Below are 12760 nucleotides of genomic sequence, written 5' to 3'. Positions count from 1 at the left end.
GGACCACCAGCCCAGCTGAGATGAGTCCAGATACCATTAGTCTAGAGGACCACCAGCCCAGCTGAGATGAGTCCAGATACCATTAGTCTAGAGGACTCTACCAGCCCAGCTGAGATGAGTCCAGATTAGAGGTCGACCGATTAATCGGAATGGCCAATTAATTAGGGCCGATTTCAAGTTTTCATAACAATCGGAAATCGGTATTTTTGGGCGCCGATTTGCCGTTTTTTTATTGTTGTTTTTACACCTTTATTTAATCTTTATTTAACTAGGCAAGTCAGTTTAGAACACATTCCTATTTTCAATGACGGCCTAGGAACGGTGGGTTAACTGCCTCATTCAGGGGCAGAAAGACACATTTTCACCTTGTCAGCTCGGGGGATCCAATCTTGCAACCTTTTCAGTTAACTAGCCCAACGCAATAACGACCTGCCTCTCTCTTGTTGCACTCCACAAGGAGACTGTTATGCAAGTGCAGTAAGCCAAGGTAAGTTGCTAGCTAGCATTAAACTTATCTTATAAAAAACAATCAATCATAATCACTAGTTAACTACACATGGTTGTTGATATAACTAGAATATTATCTAGCGTGTCCTGTGTTGCATACAATCTGACTGAGCATACAAGCATACAAGTATCTAAGTATCTGACTGAGCGGTGGTAGGCAGAAGCAGGCGCGTAAACATTCATTCAAACAATACTTTTGTGCGTTTTGCCAGCAGCTCTTCGTTGTGCGTCAAGTATTGTGCTGTTTATGACTTCAAACCTATCAACTCCCGAGATGAGTCGGGTGTGACCAAAGTGAAATGGCTGGTTAGTTAGTGCGCGCTAATAGCGTTTCAAACTTCACTCGCTCTGAGCCTTGGGGTGGTTGTTTCCCTTGCTCTGCATGGGTAACGCTGCTTCGATGTGGTGGCTGTTGTCGTTGTGTTGCTGGTTCGAGCCCAGGGAGGAGCGAGGAGAGGGGCGGAAACTATACTGTTACACTGGCAATACTAAAGTGCCTATAAGAACATCCAATAGTCAAAGGTTAATGAAATACAAATAGTATAGAGGGAAATAGTCCTATAATTCCTATAATAACTACAACCTAAATCTTCTTACCTGGGAATATTGAAGACTCATGTTAAAAGGAACCACCAGCTTTCATATGTTCTCATGTTCTGAGCAAGGAACTGAAACGTTTTTTTTACATGGCACATATTGCACTTTTACTTTCTTCTCCAACACTTTGTTTTTGCATTATTTAAACCATTATTTACTTGAGGCTAAATTGATTTTATTGATGTATTATATTAAGTTAAAAAGTGTTCATTCAGTATTGTTGTAATTGTCATTATTACAAATACACATATTTTATTTAAATCGGCCATTTAGTCCTCCAATAATCGGTATCGGCGTTGAAAAATCATAATCGGTCGACCTCTAGTCCAGATACCATTAGTCTAGCAGAGCAGACCAGCACCAACTTCATCATAATTACAGTTGACAGACTGACAGGAAACTGCGTCCCAGATGGCACCCTAAAAGGGACACATCCAGACTGTCTGATGCACTAGGTCCATGGAAACAGGACACTGGCATTTGCTCTGTTGTTCGACCAGTAAAGGGTTAAGACCTGAACAAACCAGAAGGCCTCACATCACTCGTACTGACACACAAAGGAGTACAAGCACACGCCCAGAACTGACCTCAGATCAGTGAACTTGTGAAAATTCCCATGAAATACAGGAACAAAACTAAACCTGTCAGCTTCTTTTAAACAGACCAGTGGTTATTGTGGGCTGCCTGGTGTGAGTACTTACCCTTAACAGTCACAACCTCTCAGCAGCGTTATCTTAACAGTGACTACCTCTCAGCAGCGTTACCTTAACAGTGACTACCTCTCAGCAGTGTTACCTTAACAGTGACTACCTCTCAGCAGCGTTACCTTAACAGTGACTACCTCTCAGCAGCGTTATCTTAACAGTGACTACCTCTCAGCAGCGTTACCTTAACAGTGACTACCTCTCAGCAGCGTTACCTTAACAGTGACTACCTCTCAGCAGCGTTACCTTAACAGTGACTACCTCTCAGCAGCGTTACCTTAACAGTGACTACCTCTCAGCAGTGTTACCTTAACAGTGACTACCTCTCAGCAGCGTTACCTTAACAGTGACTACCTCTCAGCAGTGTTACCTTAACAGTGACTACCTCTCAGCAGCGTTACCTTAACAGTGACTACCTCTCAGCAGCGTTACCTTAACAGTGACTACCTCTCAGCAGCGTTACCTTAACAGTGACTACCTCTCAGCAGCGTTACCTTAACAGTGACTACCTCTCAGCAGCGTTACCTTAACAGTGACGACCTCTCAGCAGCGTTACCTTAACAGTGACGACCTCTCAGCAGTGTTACCTTAACAGTGACTACCTCTCAGCAGCGTTACCTTAACAGTGACTACCTCTCAGCAGCGTTACCTTAACAGTGACTACCTCTCAGCAGCGTTACCTTAACAGTGACTACCTCTCAGCAGTGTTACCTTAACAGTGACTACCTCTCAGCAGCGTTACCTTAACAGTGACTACCTCTCAGCAGCGTTACCTTAACAGTGACTACCTCTCAGCAGTGTTACCTTAACAGTGACTACCTCTCAGCAGTGTTACCTTAACAGTAACTACCTCTCAGCAGCGTTACCTTAACAGTGACTACCTCTCAGCAGTGTTACCTTAACAGTGACTACCTCTCAGCAGCGTTACCTTAACAGTCACCACCTCTCAGCAGTGTTACCTTAACAGTCACCACCTCTCAGCAGTGTAGGAACAGGTATCTACTGAACTGTTCACCCAAAACTTGGAGTCACTAAGATGGTCTTTCATCCATTGCCTACAATGGACATAAATGATCTTAGTGCTATGAAGCGTACAGGACACTCAAAGTTCTGCTACTATGGGGGGGGGCATTGACATACGACTCCTAAAGAAGGGCCTAAGCCCACAGAGGATGTATTAGGAGAGCATGAGACAGCCCACAGAGGATGTATTAGGAGAGCATGAGACAGCCCACAGAGGATGTATTAGGAGAGCATGAGACAGCCCACAGAGGATGTATTAGGAGAGCATGAGACAGCCCACAGAGGATGTATTAGGAGAGCATGAGACAGCCCACAGAGGATGTATTAGGAGAGCATGAGACAGCCCACAGAGGATGTATTAGGAGCGCATGAGACAGCCCACAGAGGATGTATTAGGAGAGCATGAGACAGCCCACAGAGGATGTATTAGGAGAGCATGAGACAGCCCACAGAGGATGTATTAGGAGAGCATGAGACAGCCCACAGAGGATGTATTAGGAGAGCATGAGACAGCCCACAGAGGATGTATTAGGAGAGCATGAGACAGCCCACAGAGGATGTATTAGGAGAGCATGAGACAGCCCACAGAGGATGTATTAGGAGAGCATGAGACAGCCCACAGAGGATGTATTAGGAGAGCATGAGACAGCCCACAGAGGATGTATTAGGAGAGCATGAGACAGCCCACAGAGGATGTATTAGGAGAGCATGAGACAGCCCACAGAGGATGTATTAGGAGAGCATGAGACAGCCCACAGAGGATGTATGTATTAGGAGAGCATGAGACAGCCCACAGAGGATGTATTAGGAGAGCATGAGACAGCCCACAGAGAATGTATTAGGAGAGCATGAGACAGCCCACACCAGGCTTATTCCCTGCATACTTCACTACTTTTCACCTGGGCCCAGAGAGTGCTTGTCTAAACTAGTGCACTAGCCTGTACAGGGGACAGGGCACCATTTGGGAGGCATCCCTAGACTGAGACATTCAGCTGTAATAACACTGCCTGAGGGAGGCATCCCTAGACTGAGACATTCAGCTGTAATAACACTGCCTGAGGGAGGCATCCCTAGACTGAGACATTCAGCTGTAATAACACTGCCTGAGGGAGGCATCCCTAGACTGAGACATTCAGCTGTAATAACACTGCCTGAGGGAGGCATCCCTAGACTGAGACATTCAGCTGTAATAACACTGCCTGAGGGAGGCATCCCTAGACTGAGAGACATTCAGCTGTAATAACACTGCCTGAGGGAGGCATCCCTAGACTGAGACATTCAGCTGTAATAACACTGCCTGAGGGAGGCCAGCCGGGTATTAGGCTCTGACACACACACACACACACACACACACACACACACACACACACACACACACACATATATATATAATTGTTTTGAATTGTTTTGTGTGTGTGTGTGTGTGTGTGTGTCAGGTCTAGTATAAGTGACTAAGAGAAACAACTTAATAGAAGATGCTGGAAGTGGTCTGTCAGAAACTGGACTCCAGCCCAGACCACTGAAAGTCTTCAATAAACTGTTCTTTACTGTGCAGATCATTTGTCTGTTGTTGGAGCCAATCCCAGCTACCCTGATCTTTGGTATTGTGTTTGCTGCTAATCCCTCTCATGTTTCAGTAAACAACAGCAAGAACCACCATCCACAATAAACCCATTGGGGAGTCTTGCACAGTCATGCCACAACAGCAGCTTGTCATTTGTGGACCGTAGGAACGCACTTCGTCGGCATCGTAGTCTCGGGAGACCAATCAGAGAAATTCCCACACTGAAATATTCCAACAATTAAAGTCTAACCTGCTCCCTCATTAGCTGAGAGGAATAGAAAGGATATATGCACCAAATGGCACCCTATTCCCTATTTAGTGCACTACTTTGGCCCATAGGGTTCTGGTCTAAAGTACTGCACCATCGGGAATAGGCTGTCATTTGGGACAAAGACAGGGTCTTAGTATTTATTTTTTGGGAGGGGTACTTTTTACCCCTTTTTCTCCCCAATTTCGGTAGTTACAGTCTTGTCCCATCGCTGCAACTCCCGAACAGATTCGGGAGAGTTGGCGACCGAAGTCAGTGTGCAGGTGCCCGGCTGCCACAAGGGATGAGGCGCCTGGGACGAGGACATCCCAGCCAGCCAAACCCTCCCTTAACCGGAACGACGCTGGGCCAATTGTGTGCCGCCTCATGAGTCTCCCGGTCACGGCCGACTGCAACACAGCCCGGGATGGAACCTGGATCTGTAGTGACCCCTCCGGTGCCTTAAACCGCTGCGCCACTCGGGAGGCTCAGACAGGGTCTTTGTCCTGTTACTGTATAATCCCACTGATGCCAGTGTGTGACACCCCTGAGAGACGGCCTGTTCTGTCATCACAGGACTCATCTGGAGCTCATTGCCTTCACACCCGCTGCAAGAAAAGCCCATGAGGATTATGATTACGTTGAGATAATGTTTCTCCAAAAGCAGAAGGCTTAGGGCTGAGCGATAAGGGCTAAAAATCATTTAAAAAATGTATGGCCGATTCCTGATATATATCTCGATGTTTTAAACGTTGTCTATAGATAAGCCTTGTTGCACAATTAAAGGTCAATACATTGCATTTCAAACAGTCAGCAATAATCTAATGAATTCAGATCACTGATCTGTCGATGAAAATGACATTTTATGTACCCGAGCCATTAACAACTCTCATCCACAAATAATGACTCACTTATTGTAGCAAGCTGCACAGTGCACACAGCAGGAGGAGGGGATGGTGTCTGTGGAGTGGGAAGGTGCACAGTGCACACAGCAGGAGGAGGGAATGGTGTCTGTGGAGTGGGAAGGTGCACAGTGCACACAGCAGGAGGAGGGGATGGTGTCTGTGGAGTGGGAAGGTGCACAGTGCACACAGCAGGAGGAGGGGATGGTGTCTGTGGAGTGAGAAGCTGTACAGTGCACACAGCAGGAGGAGGGAATGGTGTCTGTGGAGTGGGAAGGTGCACAGTGCACACAGCAGGAGGAGGGGGTGGTGTCTGTGGAGTGGGAAGGTGAACAGTGCACACAGCAGGAGGAGGGGATGGTGTCTGTGGAGTGGGAAGGTGCACAGTGCACACAGCAGGAGGAGGGGATGGTGTCTGTGGAGTGGGAAGGTGCACAGTGCACACAGCAGGAGGAGGGGATGGTGTCTGTGGAGTGGGAAGGTGCACAGTGCACACAGCAGGAGGAGGGGATGGTGTCTGTGGAGTGGGAAGCTGCACAGTGCACACAGCAGGAGGAGGGGATGGTGTCTGGAGTGGGAAGCTGTACAGTGCACACAGCAGGAGGAGGGGTTGGTGTCTATGGAGTGGGAAGGTGCACAGTGCACACAGCAGGAGGAGGGGTTGGTGTCTGTGGAGTGGGAAGGTGCACAGTGCACACAGCAGGAGGAGGAGGGGATGGTGTCTGTGGAGTGGGAAGGTGCACAGTGCACACAGCAGGAGGAGGGGATGGTGTCTATGGAGTGGGAAGGTGCACAGTGCACACAGCAGGAGGAGGAGGGGATGGTGTATGTGGAGTGGGAAGGTGAACAGTGCACACAGCAGGAGGAGGGGTTGGTGTCTGTGGAGTGGGAAGGTGCACAGTGCACACAGCAGGAGGAGGGGATGGTGTCTGTGGAGTGGGAAGGTGCACAGTGCACACAGCAGGAGGAGGGGATGGTGTCTGTGGAGTGGGAAGGTGCACAGTGCACACAGCAGGAGGAGGGGATGGTGTCTGTGGAGTGGGAAGGTGCACAGTGCACACAGCAGGAGGAGGGGATGGTGTCTGTGGAGTGGGAAGGTGCACAGTGCACACAGCAGGAGGAGGGGTTGGTGTCTGTGGAGTGGGAAGGTGCACAGTGCACACAGCAGGAGGAGGAGGGGATGGTGTCTGTGGAGTGGGAAGGTGCACAGTGCACACAGCAGGAGGAGGGGATGGTGTCTATGGAGTGGGAAGGTGCACAGTGCACACAGCAGGAGGAGGGGGGGTTGGTGTCTGTGGAGTGGGAAGGTGCACAGTGCACACAGCAGGAGGAGGGGTTGGTGTCTGTGGAGTGGGAAGGTGAACAGTGCACACAGCATGAGGAGGGGATGGTGTCTGTGGAGTGGGAAGGTGCACAGTGCACACAGCAGGAGGAGGGGGGGTTGGTGTCTGTGGAGTGGGAAGGTGCACAGTGCACACAGCAGGAGGAGGGGATGGTGTCTGTGGAGTGGGAAGGTGCACAGTGCACACAGCAGGAGGAGGGGATGGTGTCTGTGGAGTGGGAAGGTGCACAGTGCACACAGCAGGAGGAGGGGATGGTGTCTGTGGAGTGGGAAGGTGCACAGTGCACACAGCAGGAGGAGGGGGGGTTGGTGTCTGTGGAGTGGGAAGGTGCACAGTGCACACAGCAGGAGGAGGGGTTGGTGTCTGTGGAGTGGGAAGGTGCACAGTGCACACAGCAGGAGGAGGAGGGGATGGTGTCTGTGGAGTGGGAAGGTGCACAGTGCACACAGCAGGAGGAGGGGATGGTGTCTATGGAGTGGGAAGGTGCACAGTGCACACAGCAGGAGGAGGGGGGGTTGGTGTCTGTGGAGTGGGAAGGTGCACAGTGCACACAGCAGGAGGAGGGGTTGGTGTCTGTGGAGTGGGAAGGTGAACAGTGCACACAGCATGAGGAGGGGATGGTGTCTGTGGAGTGGGAAGGTGCACAGTGCACACAGCAGGAGGAGGGGTTGGTGTCTGTGGAGTGGGAAGGTGCACAGTGCACACAGCAGGAGGAGGGGATGGTGTCTGTGGAGTGGGAAGGTGCACAGTGCACACAGCAGGAGGAGGGGATGGTGTCTGCGGAGTGGGAAGGTGCACAGTGCACACAGCAGGAGGAGGGGATGGTGTCTGTGGAGTGGGAAGGTGCACAGTGCACACAGCAGGAGGAGGGGATGGTGTCTGTGGAGTGGGAAGGTGCATAGTGCACACAGCAGGAGGAGGGGATGGTGTCTGTGGAGTGGGAAGGTGCACAGTGCACACAGCAGGAGGAGGGGATGGTGTCTGTGGGTGGGAAGGTGCACAGTGCACACAGCAGGAGGAGGGGATGGTGTATGTGGAGTGGGAAGGTGCACAGTGCACACAGCAGGAGGAGGGGATGGTGTCTGTGGAGTGGGAAGGTGCACAGTGCACACAGCAGGAGGAGGGGATGGTGTCTGTGGAGTGGGAATGTGCATAGTGCACACAGCAGGAGGAGGGGATGGTGTCTGTGGAGTGGGAAGGTGCACAGTGCACACAGCAGGAGGAGGGGATGGTGTCTGTGGAGTGGGAAGGTGCACAGTGCATACAGCAGGAGGAGGGGATGGTGTCGGTGGAGTGGGAGTGGGAAGGTGCACAGTGCACACAGCAGGAGGAGGGGGGCTTGGTGTCTGTGGAGTGGGAAGGTGAACAGTGCACACAGCAGGAGGAGGAGGGGATGGTGTCTGTGGAGTGGGAAGGTGCACAGTGCACACAGCAGGAGGAGGGGATGGTGTCTGTGGAGTGGGAAGGTGCACAGTGCACACAGCAGGAGGAGGGGATGGTGTCTGTGGAGTGGGAAGGTGCACAGTGCACACAGCAGGAGGAGGGCGGGGGTTGGTGTCTGTGGAGTGGGAAGGTGCACAGTGCACACAGCAGGAGGAGGGGTTGGTGTCTGTGGAGTGGGAAGGTGAACAGTGCACACAGCAGGAGGAGGGGGGGTTGGTGTCTGTGGAGTGGGAAGGTGCACAGTGCACACAGCAGGAGGGGTTGGTGTCTGTGGAGTGGGAAGGTGAACAGTGCACACAGCAGGAGGAGGGGGGGTTGGTGTCTGTGGAGTGGGAAGGTGCACAGTGCACACAGCAGGAGGAGGAGGGGGTGGTGTCTGTGGAGTGGGAAGCTGCACAGTGCACACAGCAGGAGGAGGGGATGGTGTCTGTGGAGTGGGAAGGTGAACAGTGCACACAGCAGGAGGAGGGGGGGTTGGTGTCTGTGGAGTGGGAAGGTGCACAGTGCACACAGCAGGAGGAGGAGGGGGTGGTGTCTGTGGAGTGGGAAGCTGCACAGTGCACACAGCAGGAGGAGGGCGGGATGGTGTCTGTGGAGTGGGAAGGTGCACAGTGCACACAGCAGGAGGAGGGGTTGGTGTCTGTGGAGTGGGAAGGTTTTGTACCATCACTCATTCATATATCTTTATGTACATATTCTTTATCCCTTTACACTTGTGTGTATAAGGTAGTTGTTTTGGAATTGTTAGGTTAGATTACTCGTTGGTTATTACTGCATTGTCGGAACTAGAAGCACAAGCATTTCGCTACACTCGCATTAACATCTGCTAACCATGTGTAGGTGACAATTATTTTTGCTTTGATTTGATTTGGAGTCAAGACCAAAAAGACAGAATGCTCAAAAACACAACGACAACCTTAATTCTGAGAACATTGCCCTAAAACAAACATTGGATATTGAGATTCTTCTGAAGGGTTTTAAGGGAGGAAGTTGTTCAGGGCCAAACTCAGCCTGTAATCTCATTAGTATTGAACCAATCAACCGCTTGCTTGTCCCTGATATGTCTGATTATGAGCACACTGTCTGAGAGACTCAGAGGGAGGGAGGGACACTCCCTGTTTATGGGTGACTTGCAACACCTGGGGCTCTTACAGAGAACAAGCAGCAGGTTCACAAGGACAGACTCAACACCAGTGAGAGCCAACCATCATCACAACCATCACTCACACATGTCCACATTGTAACAGAGCCTGAAGATCTCAGCTCAGCCTCTACAGCCTTCTGAAGACCCAACCATCATCACAACCATCACTCACACATGTTCACATTGTAACAGAGCCTGAAGATCTCAGCTCAGCCTCTACAGCCTTCTGAAGACCCAACCATCATCACAACCATCACTCACACATGTCCACATTGTAACAGAGCCTGAGGATCTCAGCTCAGCCTCTACAGCCTTCTGAAGACCCAACCATAGAAGTCCCCATGGAGGACAATCATACTGGAGGACAATCATACGGGAGGACAATCATACTGGAGGACAATCATACTGGAGGACAATCATACTGGAGGACAATCATACTGGAGGACAATCATACTGGAGGACAATCATACTGGAGGACAATCATACTGGAGGACAATCATACTGGAGGACAATCATACTGGAGGACAATCATACTGGACTTGAGTGATCGTCGATGATGATACAACATGCGTTTGTGTATTTTGTGTTTATGAACCAGCATGTGTATAACTGTGGGGATAGCTATGTTCTACTCTGTGGGTATAGCTGTGGGTATAGCTGTGGGTATAGCTATGTTCTACTCTGTGGGTATAGCTGTGGGTATAGCTGTGGGGATAGCTGTGTTCTACTCTGTGGGGATAGCTATGTTCTACTCTGTGGGTATAGCTGTGGGTATAGCTGTGGGGATAGCTATGTTCTACTCTGTGGGGATAGCTATGTTCTACTCTGTGGGTATAGCTGTGGGGATAGCTGTGGGGATAGCTATGTTCTACTCTGTGGGTATAGCTGTGGGGATAACTGTGGGGATAGCTGTGGGGATAGCTATGGGGATAGCTATGTTCTACTCTGTGGGTATAGCTGTGGGGATAGCTGTGGGGATAGCTATGTTCTACTCTGTGGGTATAGCTGTGGGGATAACTGTGGGGATAGCTGTGTTCTACTCTGTGGGGATAGCTATGTTCTACTCTGTGGGTATAGCTGTGGGGATAGCTGTGGGGATAGCTATGTTCTACTCTGTGGGTATAGCTGTGGGTATAGCTGTGGGTATAGCTATGTTCTACTCTGTGGGTATAGCTGTGGGGATAGCTGTGGGGATAGCTATGTTCTACTCTGTGGGTATAGCTGTGGGTATAGCTGTGGGTATAGCTGTGGGTATAGCTGTGGGGATAGCTATGTTCTACTCTGTGGGTATAACTGTGGGGATAGCTATGTTCTACTCTGTGGGTATAGCTATGGGTATAGCTGTGGGGATAGCTATGTTCTACTCTGTGGGTATAGCTGTGGGTATAGCTGTGGGGATAGCTATGTTCTACTCTGTGGGTATAGCTGTGGGTATAACTGTGGGGATAGCTATGTTCTACTCTGTGGGTATAGCTGTGGGGATAGCTATGTTCTACTCTGTGGGTATAGCTATGGGTATAGCTGTGGGGATAGCTATGTTCTACTCTGTGGGTATAGCTGTGGGGATAGCTGTGGGGATAGCTATGTTCTACTCTGTGGGTATAGCTGTGGGTATAGCTGTGGGGATAGCTGTGGGGATAGCTGTGGGGATAGCTATGTTCTACTCTGTGGGTATAGCTGTGGGTATAGCTGTGGGTATAGCTGTGGGGATAGCTGTGGGGATAGCTGTGGGGATAGCTGTGTTCTACTCTGTGGGTATAGCTGTGGGTATAGCTGTGGGTATAGCTGTGTTCTACGCTGTGGGTATAGCTGTGGGTATAGCTGTGTTCTACGCTGTGGGGATAGCTGTGGGGATAGCTATGTTCTACTCTGTGGGTATAGCTGTGGGTATAGCTGTGGGGATAGCTGTGTTCTACGCTGTGGGTATAGCTGTGGGTATAGCTGTGGGGATAGCTGTGTTCTACGCTGTGGGTATAGCTGTGGGTATAGCTGTGTTCTACGCTGTGGGTATAGCTGTGTTCTACGCTGTGGGGATAGCTGTGTTCTACACTGTGGGTATAGCTGTGTTCTACGCTGTGGGGATAGCTGTGGGTATAACTGTGGGTATAGCGGTGTTCTACGCTGTGGGTATAGCTGTGGGGATAGCAGTGTTCTACACTGTGGGGATAGCTGTGGGGATAGCTGTGTTCTACGCTGTGGGTATAGCTGTGGGGATAGCTGTGTTCTACGCTGTGGGTATAACTGTAGGTATAGATGTGGGTATAGCGGTGTTCTACGCTGTGGGTATAGCTGTGGGTATAGCTGTGGGTATAGCTGTGTTCTACGCTGTGGGTATATCTGTGTGTACGTGGACATGGTGTGTAGTGTGTATGTGGACATGGTGTGTAGTGTGTATGTGGACATGGTGTGTAGTGTGTATGTGGACATGGTGAGTAGTGTGTATGTGGACATGGTGTGTAGTGTGTATGTGGACATGGTGTGTAGTGTGTATGTGGACATGGTGAGTAGTGTGTATGTGGACACGGTGTGTAGTGTGTATGTGGACACGGTGTGTAGTGTGTATGTGGACACGGTGTGTAGTGTGTATGTGGACACGGTGTGTAGTGTGTATGTGGACACGGTGTGTAGTGTGTAAGTGGACATGGTGTGTGGACACGGTGTGTAGTGTGTAAGTGGACATGGTGTGTAGTGTGTATGTGGACACGGTGTGTAGTGTGTATGTGGACACGGTGTGTAGTGTGTAAGTGGACATGGTGTGTGGACACGGTGTGTAGTGTGTATGTGGACACGGTGTGTAGTGTGTAAGTGGACATGGTGTGTGGACACGGTGTGTAGTGTGTATGTGGACACGGTGTGTAGTGTGTATGTGGACACGGTGTGTAGTGTGTAAGTGGACATGGTGTGTAGTGTGTATGTGGACATGGTGTGTAGTGTGTAAGTGGACATGGTGTGTAGTGTGTAAGTGGACATGGTGTGTAGTGTGTATGTGGACATGGTGTGTAGTGTGTATGTGGACATGGTGTGTAGTGTGTATGTGGACATGGTGTATGTGGATACGGTGTGTAGTGTGTATGTGGACACGGTGTGTAGTGTGTATGTGGACATGGTGTGTATGTGGACATGGTGTGTATTGTGTATGTGGACATGGTGTGTAGTGTGTATGTGAACATGGTGTGTAGTGTGTATGTGGACATGGTGTGTAGTGTGTATGTGGACACAGTGTGTAGTGTGTATGTGGACATGGTGTGTAGTGTGTACGTGGACATGGTGTGTGTGTGAAAGGACT

At 50.2% G+C, this 12760-nt stretch overlaps 1 protein-coding gene across 5 annotated transcripts in view; it reads right to left on the bottom strand.

Moving 5' to 3' along the window:
• Window positions 1-12760, bottom strand: part of LOC110499758 (oxysterol-binding protein-related protein 8) — a 124716-nt gene that overhangs the window by 101162 nt on the left and 10794 nt on the right. The window lies entirely within an intron of this gene.

The sequence above is a fragment of the Oncorhynchus mykiss genome, chromosome 21, assembly GCF_057628025.1.
Source record: "Oncorhynchus mykiss isolate SJ-2025 chromosome 21, ASM5762802v1, whole genome shotgun sequence".
Classification (NCBI taxonomy): Eukaryota; Metazoa; Chordata; class Actinopteri; order Salmoniformes; family Salmonidae; genus Oncorhynchus; species Oncorhynchus mykiss.
This window is presented reverse-complemented; position numbering and strand designations above follow the sequence as displayed.